The sequence below is a fragment of the Nelumbo nucifera genome, chromosome 7, assembly GCF_055504915.1.
Source record: "Nelumbo nucifera cultivar China Antique chromosome 7, China Antique-T2T, whole genome shotgun sequence".
Taxonomy (NCBI): domain Eukaryota; kingdom Viridiplantae; phylum Streptophyta; class Magnoliopsida; order Proteales; family Nelumbonaceae; genus Nelumbo; species Nelumbo nucifera.
The window spans coordinates 3,384,833-3,398,162 of record NC_142655.1 but is presented as its reverse complement, the minus strand read 5'-3'; the positions used below and the strand labels follow the sequence as shown (position 1 = coordinate 3,398,162).

General features: G+C 35.5%; 1 long non-coding RNA gene across 1 annotated transcript; it reads left to right on the top strand.

Moving 5' to 3' along the window:
* The first annotated feature begins 5,359 nt into the window (after positions 1-5,359).
* LOC148790101 (uncharacterized) lies at positions 5,360-7,619 on the top strand. Its single transcript, XR_016078722.1, has 2 exons — positions 5,360-5,921; positions 7,219-7,619. It is a non-coding gene; the product is annotated as an uncharacterized LOC148790101 (long non-coding RNA).
* Positions 7,620-13,330: the final 5,711 nt, after the last annotated feature.

Sequence of the window (13,330 nt, the reverse complement as noted above, 5' to 3'; positions counted from 1 at the left end):
AGCCTACTTAAAATGTTCTTATATCCATGGTTTTTAAAACCGATCCGGAGACTGAACCGGTCAGGGTCCGGTTACCGGGTCGAACGGTCCGGCCGTTTGAACTGAACAGTTGTCCCGTTCTAATAAAAAAATTAAAAAGAATTAAAAAAATGAAAACCGGTCAAAATCATTTAAACGGTTCGAATAATTAACTGCCCAGGTCAGCAGTTTGCTGACCAAAATCAACAGTTTTTATGAAAAAATCCAATTTTAGAGAAAACCAGAACTGGTCACCTGACCGGTTCCCGGTTTTTCTGGTCCAACCGTCCAGTCCGATTTTGAAAAACATGCTTATATCACAATTAGACCAGTACCTCTCCCGTATTAATTTTCCATCACATGGGTCTTTTTTAACATTTTATTAAAAGATATGTTATTAGTTTTTTACCCCAAAATAGAAGTTTGGATAGAGATTGAGAGTTTTTTTTATGCTTTAATTTTTTTTTTCTACCAAAGAAAATGCCTAAAAGAGCCACCAGTTAATGCAAAGATAAGTTTCAATCATGGAGGGTTTTGAACATTTTACATCCCTTTGCAAAGCAGAAGAGACAAGCTTAAGGTCGTCTAAAGCACAAGTGTAGATGATGTTAGGTGATGTGATAAACCAAAAACGAGGCCAAGAGTTTAAGAAGCTAAAATGAACCTCTTTCAAAAGCAAAAACTCTACACATGTAGTGAAACAACCACACATTGGAAATATAAGGAGAGATATTCTTAAATGTGAAACTAGATTTTCATTTGTTTTCAGAGTGTGTGCAGAGTTTTTTCTTGCAGAGAATCTTATAGTCCTCCTTCATGGCCATTGAAAGGAATTTGAATTGGCTAGACGCTTGGTTATGTAGCGGGCTGTGAACCAATGATAACGCCCCACACCAGTGATAAAATACATGAGGCCCACAGCTTAAGATTGAATGATTGTGAGCCCCATGTATTTTATAATTGATGTGGAGAGTTGTTATTGGTTTCACAACTTGCTGAATATATAGCTATTGTGTCGATGTCCTGTTGTTAATCGTATCTCCATTGAAAGAGAGGTTCTAGTCTAGGAAAGGATTTTTTTATGTAAGTTTTCAAAAATGAAATCAGCTTTAGTCTTCCTTTCAATTTCAGTCTTTATAGAACTTTCAGTTGCAAAAATAAAAAGGGGAAAAGGAGGCGGATTATGTTGGTCTACATGGTGCAGAATAAAGGAAAAGCAAAAGAGAAGATGAAGATGAAGACTTGAAGAGAAGAGGGTGTGGCCATTGGTTCACTGCCATCTCCTATTCATTGGAAATGAGGAAGATGAAAAAAAAGGAAAAAGGAAAGAGAGAAAAAAAAGGAAAGATAAAAGGATAATTGTTTCGATGAAATGCCACGATTTCTAGTATGGTTTTTTAATTAATGAAAACATATTTTAAAATTTTAAAGAATAGTTAAGGGTGAAAGAGTCTTTTTGACCAATTTAATGATAAGACATGACATAAAGTGAATTTATGAACCCTACGGACACTTGGTTTTGAAAAGGGATTATAGCTAGGGGTGGCGACTGGGCGGGTTGGGTTTGATTTGGTTTGGGTTGTGTTTTAATCCAATCCATTTAACTCGTTAATCCATTAATGACCCAGTTATATAAAATTAAATGGGTTGGGCTCAAACTCGCTTTAATCCAATTCAATATGCCCAAACCCATTTAATCTTATATTTATGGACTTAAAAAACAAATTCTCTCTCTTAATAAATAAGTTGGTTGTAGCTTGGTGGTTATTGTAGTTATTATTTACATAAGTGGTGAAGGTTCAAATCACATTACATGCATATTATTTTTACACAAGTAGCGAATCCATTTGACTATATTCGAATTCCAAGTTTGATCGAACCACTTAGGTTCAAGGGTGGTTGAACCGTTTAGATATGGATCAATGGTGGATTGACTTGGACCAGACCATATCAGGTTTGTACACGGGGTTGGGACCGAAGCGGGTCAATGTAGTTAAATCAGGTCCATCCGGATTCGGGTCGGGTCACTGGATATTGGTCAGATGGGTGGGGCCCAGATCGAGCAAAAGCGTAGAGGCTGAAAACATCCCACCCAAAACCATTTCGGATTCGGGTTGACCCCGGATTGACTTGTACTTGACGGCCCAAATCGGATAAAGCACACGGCACCGAACCATCCTGCCCGAGGTCTATTTTGGATTCAGGTTGACCCGGATCAATATATGCTAGATTGGGTCAGATCGCGTTGAACTGATCCGAACTCGAGTCAAATTGATTAGGATTTATGTTGGGTGAAGTGTATTGATTCAAGACAAAACTAAATTTAGTCAATTATTAATAGAAAATTAATGCATTAATTATAAATTATTTAATTCAAATGAAGAAAATAAAAAAAAAAAGCTAAGGAATTAATACTTATGTTTATAATGGTTAACCCAATGGTTATCCACAACCCAACCCAACCCATTTAAATGGGTGGGTTGGGTGATGGGTTGATCGCACAACCCGCCAAGTAAATGGGCGGGTTGGGTTAAAAATTGCCACCCCTAATTATAGCTGGAAAGGGCAATTTTTGGGCCTTAATATCAAAAAAATAATCCTTTTATATAATTTTTAAAATAGGTTAATTTTTTAAAAAATATATCAAATAAGGGCAAAAACATTATTCATTTTCTTCCTCTGGCTCTTTCCGTCTTGCTTTCGCCCTAGCCTCTCAAACCTCAATGACCACCATCCACCAATGTTGTTGTCGTCGCTTCGCTCACCTCCGACGAAGAAGAAGGTAGAAATCTACTAGAATCTCACCATAGTCAAGTTCGTTGCTTTCAGCCCCAAACCCCAATCTGGGTTCTACATTGTCATCGTCATTGACCCTTCTTGTCAGTGATTCTCAAAGGGAAGCATACAGTAGAATCAAAACAGGGAAGCCCACCCAGGTGTTGTCAGTGATTGCAGCGTGAGTGGCGATGAGCCCAAGCTTTATTTCAGTGTCAATCGAAAAAGGGTATTGCAGATTAAGCAATTGAAGTGGAAGTTCAAGGGAAATGCGAGGATTGAAGTGGACGAGGTCTCGATTCAGGTGTCCCGGAAACATGTATATTGGTCGAGAGAAATTTATTCTGTGGTTTGGAAAGGAAGGAGATGAACAATTTTTTTGCCTTTATTTGATATATTTTTTTAAAAAAAGTTAAACTATTTTAGAAATAATATTAAAAGGATTATCTTTATTGATATTAGGACTCAAAAGTTGCCGCTATAAGCTATAATCCCTTAGGGATGTTTAAAGTATTTGTCAAAAACCTTAATGATGCTTTAAATAAGGGTAAATTATAAAGACCCCCTTGTACTATGAGGTTACTGACAATTACCCCCTAAATTTTTATTTGCAACAAGACTCCTTAAACTTTCACTTTGCGATAAATACCCCCTAGTCATTAATTTAGATGATGGAATGCATTAAATTACCAAAATACTCACCTCAACTTTCCTTATTTTTCTTTTCCTCATCATTTTCTCTTAAACTCTAATTGACCCAAATTTACATCCATTTTCTCCAAACAAAACCAGCTAAAATAATAAGAATTGTTTCACTTCGCTGACATAGAAAAACGAGTATCTTTAAATTCTTGTTTCATTTCACATACATGAATGTATCTTAAAATATAAAAAGCAAGGTTTTTAAAACTGACTCGGAGAACAAACTGGTTAGGGGTCCGGTTCCCACGTTGAACGGTCCGATTGTTCGAACTAAACGATCGACCCATTCTGACAAAAAAAAATAAAAAAAAAAATGAAAAAACGATCAAAACTGTTCGAACGGTTAACCGCCAGGGTCAGTGGTTTGCTGACCAAAATTAGTGGTTTTTGGGAAATTTCCAATTTTGGGGAAAAACGGAACCGATCAAATGACCGGTTCCTGGTTTTCCGGTCCGACCGTCTGATCCAATCCAATTTTGAAAACCATGATAAAAAGTATTCACTCTTTTCTCCAATAAATCAAGAAAAACCAAATGAAACTTTAAATTTATATTTATAAAAAATAAACTTCAACCATTTCATCTAAATATTAAATCCAACCAAAATCCACAATAATCTATTAGAATAATTAAGAGTAATTAAAAGTACTTTAGTATTATATTTAGAAAATTAATCGAATCATAAATTCTTCAAATAAATAATAAAAGGATATTTTGAGGATTTAAAAAAAATTAAACAAAAAAATCAGAATCTTTTTTTAAGTTGGTGAAACTCTAATGGAGGAGGTCTTTGTTGCAAAATGAAGGTTGTAAGTTAAAACATAATTGTCACTGACCCATATGATAAAAAGTCATATCTCTCTCCCCACGCCATATTCCATCAAAGATTCAAACAATACCTCCGCGTGAACTTGGTCAATTTGCATCTCAAATAGAGAAATAACTATCATACATCAAATAGACAAATGGCAAAATTCATTCCAGATGTATAAAACAAGTTATAGCAATCAAAAATAGGGGTTTTATGGTTCAGTCTCCCCTACCCCTTCGCCCTATGTTAGGAAAGACAAATCAATTGTAACTAATCTTGCCCACGTGGCAAACAAATCGACAGTGGTAGTGGATTAACTTTGGCGCAGTTCACCTATTCATGTCCATGCTTTGATTTTTAGTAAAAATAAATTAACATGTATTTACTAATTTACCCATTCTGATGGTAGTATGGCATTCTCAAAAATTCTCTCCACAGCCTAGGTTGTTGGCCCCAAACAGATAAAGTTTTTCCATGGTGGGGTAACCACTTGTCAATTTGTTTGCCCCATGGGAAAGATTAGTTACAATTGATTTATTTTTCCTAATAGAGGGGGAGGGAGAGGGGGAGGGGGTACGGGAAACTGAACCATAAAATCCCCTAATTTTAATTAATATAACTTGTCTTGTACGTCTGAACTGAATTTTGTCATTTGTCTATTTGACAAGTGGTTACCCTACCACCTAAATCAAAGGGTCTTTGTAATTTATCTAACTTTTTTCATTTATTTATATGATAAAAAGTCGCATCTCTCTCCCCACGCCATACTCCATCAAAGATTCAAAGAATATCTCTACATGAACTTGACCGATTTGCATCTCCAAAAGAGAAATAACTATCATACTTCAAATAGACAAATGACAAAATTCAGTTCAGACGTACAAGACAAGTTATAGCAATCAAAATTAGGGGTTTTTAGGGTCTAGTCCCCCTCCCCTTCCCCCTATGTTAGGAAAGACAATTCAGTTGTAACTAATCTTGCCCATATGGCAAATAAATTGACAAGTGGTTACACTACCACCGACTGTAATATATATATATATATATTGGAAAACAAAGGAAGTATGAAATCCTCTTTCATTCCAGTTTGTCCGTTTGTCTCATTTTGTCATGGTATCAAAGTGCGCGGTTCTCACAGTTGCATGTGTCTTATCGCACTTCCACACCAGTTGAGTTTCCTCATTGCATATCAGTACCAAAACTCATTGCACTCCACGGTGGTGCCAAAACTCATCGCACCCCACCGTGGTGCCAAAACTCAAACTCACCGAACGCCAATTCCAAGCCTCTGTGTGGAGTCTTTGCTGTAAGCCCCCACTTCCTTGTCTCTGTTACTGATTACTACTTGAATTCTTGTCAAATTCCCCTACAAATCTCATTATGTCTGATCATCAAGATCCAAGTTCACCATACTATTTGCATGGTATCAAAGCACACGGTCCTTACAGTCGCCTGTGTCTTATCGCACTTCCACACCAGTTGAGTTTCCTCATCGCATGTCAATACCAAAACTCATTGCACTCCACGATGGTGCCAAAACTCATCGCACCCCACTGTGGTGCCAAAACTCAAACTCACCGAACACCAATTCCAAGCCTCTGTGTGGAGTCTCTGCTGTAAGCCCCCACTTCCTTGTCTCTGTTCCTGATTACTACTTGAATTCTTGTCAAATTCTTCTACAAATCTCATTATGTCTGATCATCAAGATCCAAGTTCACCATACTATTTGCATCCCTCAAACCATCCTGGGGCGATTCTAGTATCGTGTCCCTTAATTGGGGACAATTATTCTACATGGCAATGAGCCATGAGGAATGCTTTGAAGGCAAAGAATAAGTATGGTTTTGTGGATGGGTCACTCTAGAGACCTACTCCTGGTCCAGTGGAAGATCGATCATGGTCAAAATGCAATTCCATGGTCATCTCCTGGATCTTTAAATCTCTTGCTCGTGAGCTACACCAGAGCGTGGCCTACACTAAACGTGCAAGAGAGATCTAGTCTGATCTTTAAGAAAGATTCACTCAGAGCAATGCCCTGTGAATCTATGAGTTGAAAAGAAATCTTTCATTTCTTCACCAAGGAGAAGACTTAGTGGCCTCTTATTTTACGAAGTTGAAAGGGCTCTGGAACAACTTCGCGACATTGGCACAAATTCCCAATTGTACCTACGGTGTTGCTAAGGAAATAATTTCAGACCGTGAAAGAGATAAGTTGAATTAATTCTTGATGGGCTTGAGTGACAATTTCAACAATGTTCAATCTAGTATTCTTGCTTCTGATCCCTTGCCAAGCATAAATCGTGCTATTGCCTTCCATACTTCATTGAAACAACCAAATACTCGTAACAATTCCAAATCAAAGTATAAATGTGATCACTGCAAGAAACAAGGTCACACCAAAGAACGTTGCTACAAGTTAATCGGTTATCTGGAGGGTGGAACAAAGGCAAAAACACCCAAAAATCAATCTACAACAAATTGTGTTCAATCTGACCCTCTCACATGCACAAAATCAACTTCAATAGTAGACCTCCTTTAGGAGCAGTATGCTCAACTTTTGAGGATTCTCACCAGTAACTCCGCCAAGGCACATTTGGCCGTGGTTAATATGGCTGGTAAGAATTCCTCCCTTAACTATTTGAACACTTGGATCTTGGACAGTGGAGAGTCTAATCACATGACCTCCAACAAGGATCTGCTACTAAATCCTGAACCACTGACTATGCAACCTTTAATACATTTACCTGATGGATCAACCTTGAATGCTACTCACAAAGGTTCTTTGCTCCTTCAATCCGGTTTGATCATCATGGATGTTCTTTATGTGCCAAACACAATTTGTTATCTATCAGCTAATTAGCATCTCAACTACATTGTACAGTATCATTCTCTTTTGAATATTGTGTGATGCAGGACCCAGTATCTCACAATGTGATGAGTGAAGGAGAGTTGCATAACAGCATCTACTATTTATAGATACCTCACCATAATTTACCTGCTACTGCTCTTTCTTCCTGCAATAGTGGTGACTATCAGACATGTGAGCATTCCAGCTTGGTTCAAACCGAGCTGAGTCGAGGTCGAATATATTGTAGTTACCCCTAGTTACTAGGTCTTTGTCCACCAGAAATGTGAACATTCCATCACCCAAGTTTGTTTCTTTCCTTTGTCTTTTACTTCTCCTTAAGTCTAGGTCTTTTGTTTGAAGTATTGATTCCTTGAGCATTCAACTCTTGTTCTTGGTTTCTATTATGAACTTAGGGAGGTTCTCTATTTATTATCTCTTTTCTCCATAGAAAATATGTTTAAAGAATTCTATATCTCAGGATTCAATTATTATGTTACACTCTACAACATTATCAATAGTTTTAATTACAAGGAACCGATAAGTTGTACTATTTTGCGCATATCCAATGCATACACAATCACAAGTTTTCGGTCTCAATTTCTTTCTTTTAAGATTAGGTATTCCAACCTTTGTTAAACAGCCCCAAACTTTTAAGTAGTTTAAACTGGGTTTCCTGTTATGCCAAAATTCAAAAGGTACTTGCCCTTTCTTCTTAGGTGATATTCTATTATACAGGCGATAAACCGTTAGGATTGCTTTCCCTCCACAAGTTTAGAAGTGCACTTGAATTAATTAGCATAGCATTCATCATTTCTTTTAATGTTTTGTTGAGTCTTTCTGCAACTTCATTAGATTCGGGTTGGTAAGGGGATATGGTTTCATGTATAATTCCATTTTCTTCAATGAATTTCCTTGTGGTTTCTTTATCATACTCAATCCCTCTATCTGTTCTAAGTTTTTTTATTTCCTTTTCCAACTGATTTTCTACTTCAGTCTTACATGTTATAAAAGCTTGTTCAACCTCATCTTTTGATTTAAGTAAAACAACTTTTACATATCTAGAGAAGTCATCTATGAATGTTATATAGCATCTTTTTCCTCCTCTAGCTTCATGAAACGTAAAATCTCTTAGATCATTGTGTATAAGTTGTAATAATTCAATTTCTCTTTTTATACTTTTATGAGATTTTTTAGTGAATTTTGCTTTTACACATACTTGATATTTTTTACTTTTAAAATTAATAACAACATTCAAAACTCCTAATTTGCATAGTTGTTTTAAATAAGGAGCACTACGATGTCCTAGCCTAACATGTCAAATATCAAAAGATTGAACAATATAAGTAGAAGAAGAATCATTCTTATAATAATATCATAAATGTTTAGTACAAACAATCCATCAACATTATATATTTTTCTAATGAATACATTATTTTTAGTTAACATGGCTTTGTTTGATTCAAATGTGAGTTTTAGTCCTACTTTGTTGAGAGTGCACCCGATACCAAGTTTCTCCTAATTTTTTAAAACATGCAGCACATCATTCAGTATCAAGATCTTTCCCGAAATCAATTTTAGGGGCACATTTCCTTTGCCAATGGCCTTCGAAGTTTGTAAGTTTTCCATGGAGACTTGCTCTCCTTCAATCAGAGTTGTGTACTCGTAGAAGGAGTCGCGGTCTCCACATGTGTTCTTGGTAGCACCAGTATCCAATACCCACTCTTTCTGTTTATCTACCAAGTTTGCCTCGGTAATCATTGTTGCAATGACATCTTTAGTTAAGTTGACCTTTAGTTTCCCAAAGTCTTTCTTCTTTCGGTAACGACAATCCTTCTTGTAATACCCGAGTTTGCCACATACATAGATTTTCCTTTCTTTTGTTACTTCTTGAATTTCTGATATTTTTCACATTTAGATTCTTTTTTAATTTTGTAGCCATTTCATCTACTAGATTGGTTTTGAAAATCTGATTTTTCTCATCTTCATCTTTCTTTCTATTCTTTTCTTCTATTTTGCTTTAGACCACTACTTGATCCAAAGTAGTGTCATTTCTTTTGTGCGTCATACTTATTTTGAAATCATTCCATGTATGTGGCAATTTCTCTATGAGAGAACTGGCAATAAACTCATCCAATAGTATCTTGCCTTCCTCTGCTAGTTCTTCCATAAGCACCTGAAACTCATCTATTTGGATAGTCACATCTATGTCTCCTTTCATGGTAAAATGTAGAAATTGGCAATGACATATTTTTTGTTTCCAGCATTTTCCAAAGCATATTTGTTGTCTAGAGCATTCCAAATTTCATAGGCAAGGTTGTAGGAGCAGTAGACATTGTACAATTCATTGGACAAGCAATTCAAAATGTGGTTCTTGTAGAAGTGATTGGCAGTGATCCAATGCTCTGCAATAACAAAACAGGTTGGTTCTTCCATGTTCAGTGGGTTTGGTTTAGTCAAAGCAAGCTACCCCTAACTGTTCTAAGGCAAACAGAAGGCATTGCCTCCGACGGTTCTAATTGGTTCTATTGAATGGTTCAATCTTTGAGAAATCGGGAACTGTTGACAGTATCTGGTTTCTCATGATGGGGTTAGTAGAGATAGGTTCCATAAATGTGGTTTAAGATTGTTGGATAAATAATGCAAATAAAGCAAAATGGAACTTATCGATAAAAGCTTTCCAAACAAAATGTCAATAATGTTACAGAACTGTGAAGGCAAAGCAAAGGGTTATAATGAATGGCGGGTTGAGTCGTGCCACTTGGTCACTCTCCTTAAAACCGCATTTCCCCCTATGGTGCATTTGGGTGATTGCAAATCGATCACCAAGATAAAACTGCTCACAGGCCACTGGTAGACGTGCACATGCTTACTAGACCTCCGTGAACCACTTAGAAATTATGCTCAAGAAAGAGACAAACAAAACAGTGAATTTGTTGGTGTAACACTGGGTCAACCACCATTCTATTTATAGAGTGTTCTCAGTCACCCGAATGAATACAGATGTGTCTTTACAAAGAGAAGTGTCTCTCTAGAACAGTGCAACAAGACACAAGAAGAAGATAAAAAACATTTCAAACTAACTTTGAAATTCAAAAATCAAAACGGTTTAAACCGGCCAAAGGCAAAAAGTGATCTAGTGTAATGCATGCATACCTGTACTTGACCCAGCTTGGCTCGACACGTACATATGAGGAATACCCCCAACCCCACTCACATGCATGTAGAGATATATATTGCTCTGCTCCTATGGACCCCTTCCCATAGAGAGAGCAATCCTAGTAATATACTCAAAGCTAATTCTTTTCCCAAGCAATGTGGGACAAGAGTCTCCTACATGCAATAGGAGGGAAAGATAGAAAAGGCAAAACCAAAACAAAAGGGAGGGAGAGGGAAGATTCTTGAAATTTTGAATCTCCCTCCAACATATTCACTGCTTTGTGCCTTATTCTTTTAATTCCTGCTCATTCTAGGCAAGAATAGGTAAGAATGAATAACATTAGAGTGTTTGGTTACAAAATTCTTGCCCAGGGCCACATTCTTTTTACAATGAAAAATCAGCCCCATAGCACAAAAATTGACTAGCGTGCAGCATGAAAAATAATCATGCCCCATCTTGCTCATTTCATTCTATAAGGAAACTCTACCTATAAAACTGTTGGCATAGATGTTTACTTTTGCAAAAGTACTTTTACGAAAGCACTTTAACAAAAGAACTTTTACATTAAAGCACTTTTACAAAAGTACTTTTACGAAAGCACTTTTACAGAAGTACTTTTATGAAAGCACTTTATGGAAGTACTTTTATAAAAGCACTTTTACGGAAGTACTTTTATGAAAACTTTTATAAAAGCACTTTTATAAAAGTACATTACTAAAGCACTTTTACGAAGGTACTTTTATGAAAAACAATTTTACGAAAGTACTTTTATAAAAGCATTTTTACAAAAGCACTTTTACGAAAGCAATTTTATAAAAGCTCTTTTACGAAAGTAATTTTATAAAAGCTCTTTTACGAAAGGACTTTTATAAAAGCACATTTATGGAAGTACTTTTATAAAAGCACTTTTACAAAAGTGCTTTTATAAAAGCACTTTACAAAAGTACTTTATAAAAGCACTTTTACAAAGTACTTTTATGAAAGTACAAAAGCACTTTAGGAAAGTACTTTTATAAAAGCATTTTTATGAAAATAATTTTATAAAAGCACCTTTACGAAAGTAGTAAACATTGACTATTAACCTAGGCTGGCAGTTTGTGAATACTGGCACTTTTTTTTTTTTTTTTGAAGAATGAAAATGAGTAACATAGGACACTTGTTAATCTGAAATAAATTCATTTTTAAGAAAAAAGTGTTTGATTCATAGCAATATTTTCTCATTCTACCTATTTTTACCTATTCTTTTCTATTTTAGAATTAAACCAAACATGCCCTACTATTCAAAAACCTAAATTTCATCATCTATTAATTTACACCTGTAGCATTCTGCCTTATCCACTACATCTCTATCTTATTTTGTTTTTTAGCTTAACAAAATCTTATTTAAGAAGATAAGAAATTATATAAACAAAATTTGAATTTTTCTTCCGAGCCAAGACAGAAAAGTGAAACAAGTAAGCCCCCTCTCAGCACATGCATGCATGTAACAACATAACCACTCCAATATGTCACCATGAGGTACAACTGTATGGTGTTAGAGATTGACTTTAATTATGGGCTTATTTCGTGATAAATTGGCCTTTTTAACAGATTAAGCTTTTAAAGTTGAATGATTCCATGATATGTGTCGAAGCCTATTTAATCAAGTGGTTTATTGTTAAATCCCTTTTTCTCATTATAATTAATTAAATTTTAATGCAAATCGAATGAACATGTATTTTAAGAAAAAAATGAAAAAAAGATCAAATTTAATTATAAGCCTTAAGGTTATATTTGGTTTGAAGGAAAAAGAAGGAAAATGTATGAAAATCTTTATACAGATTTTCTTACCTTTCCCTTATTTTCCCTGCCTTTTCCTTCGAACCAAATATAGCCTAAGTGAAAATTTCAATATCTGAGATGTAGTGTGAAACAGTAGAGACTCAGGTTGAACCAAAGTCTGACATATCATGTTTCATGAGTTTAGCTGCTAAAGCGTTGGAAGTTGTAGAGACCAGCCAATTGAGCTTTTCCTTTTTTTTTCTCTTTCGGTAGTGTTTGTGTTATAGACTGTTAAGAAGTGGAGGGACGTGTTTTTGCAGTTAACAATTTTGTTCCTTCAGCTATGTTTGGAATGAGTATAAATATAAATTTGTAGAGTATAAAATCTTATATTTTGTATTATTTTATATGCATTTATATTATACATATTTGTATCTGTACTCTTTCCAAATTGAGCCTTTATTCCATCAACTTTTTTTGCTTTTTTTACGAGAAATGAAATTTTATTAGGAATTGGGATCTGCTTACAATAAAATACTTTTCCAATAAGTTTCAACATGATATGTGTCTGCATATCTTAGTCTCATGGTAAGATATGTGGACACATTATTATGTTAGAACTTGTTACAAAAGTATTTTGTTGTGAGCCGATCTGGCCCCCTTTATTAAAGTCTTGTTGGGTTCTCTTATTTTTGGTTTATTAATACTTTGTAATAAAGTTGGTAGCGAAACTTCTTGGGATTTCATTTTTATTCTTGCCCGGATCAGTTGAGAAAAGTTTTGTGTATTTGAAATTCACATGAAATAAAATGTGAAGCAAATTAAAGTAAATATGAACCAAATAAAGCCTAATCAACCAATTTGATTTTTTTTTTTTTTGGGTGGGGGGGGAGCAGGCGAATCTCTCAGCCCTGCATTAAGCCATTGAAAACATCTCCTATACTTGATTTTATCATTCATAAAAATGCAAAGGTGTGATGTGCTGCGAGGTTGATGTAAGTCACGCTCTATAAAGAGCAAATTCAATTCCAGGGGAGGTACAATACTCATTCATTTTTTGGAAAAGTACGGGTCTAATGCAGATTTTTGAATGCTACTGCAGATCTATAAACATTAAAAATTTTAAATATCCACATTCTATGCACCAATGCCCACCTATGAATTTGAAGGTGGCACCTACCCCAACAATATTTTGGGCCTAAAAATTCTGACCTTGGGCTGAACCGTCATTCTTCCTTCATTTTTTCAGAACCCACGTA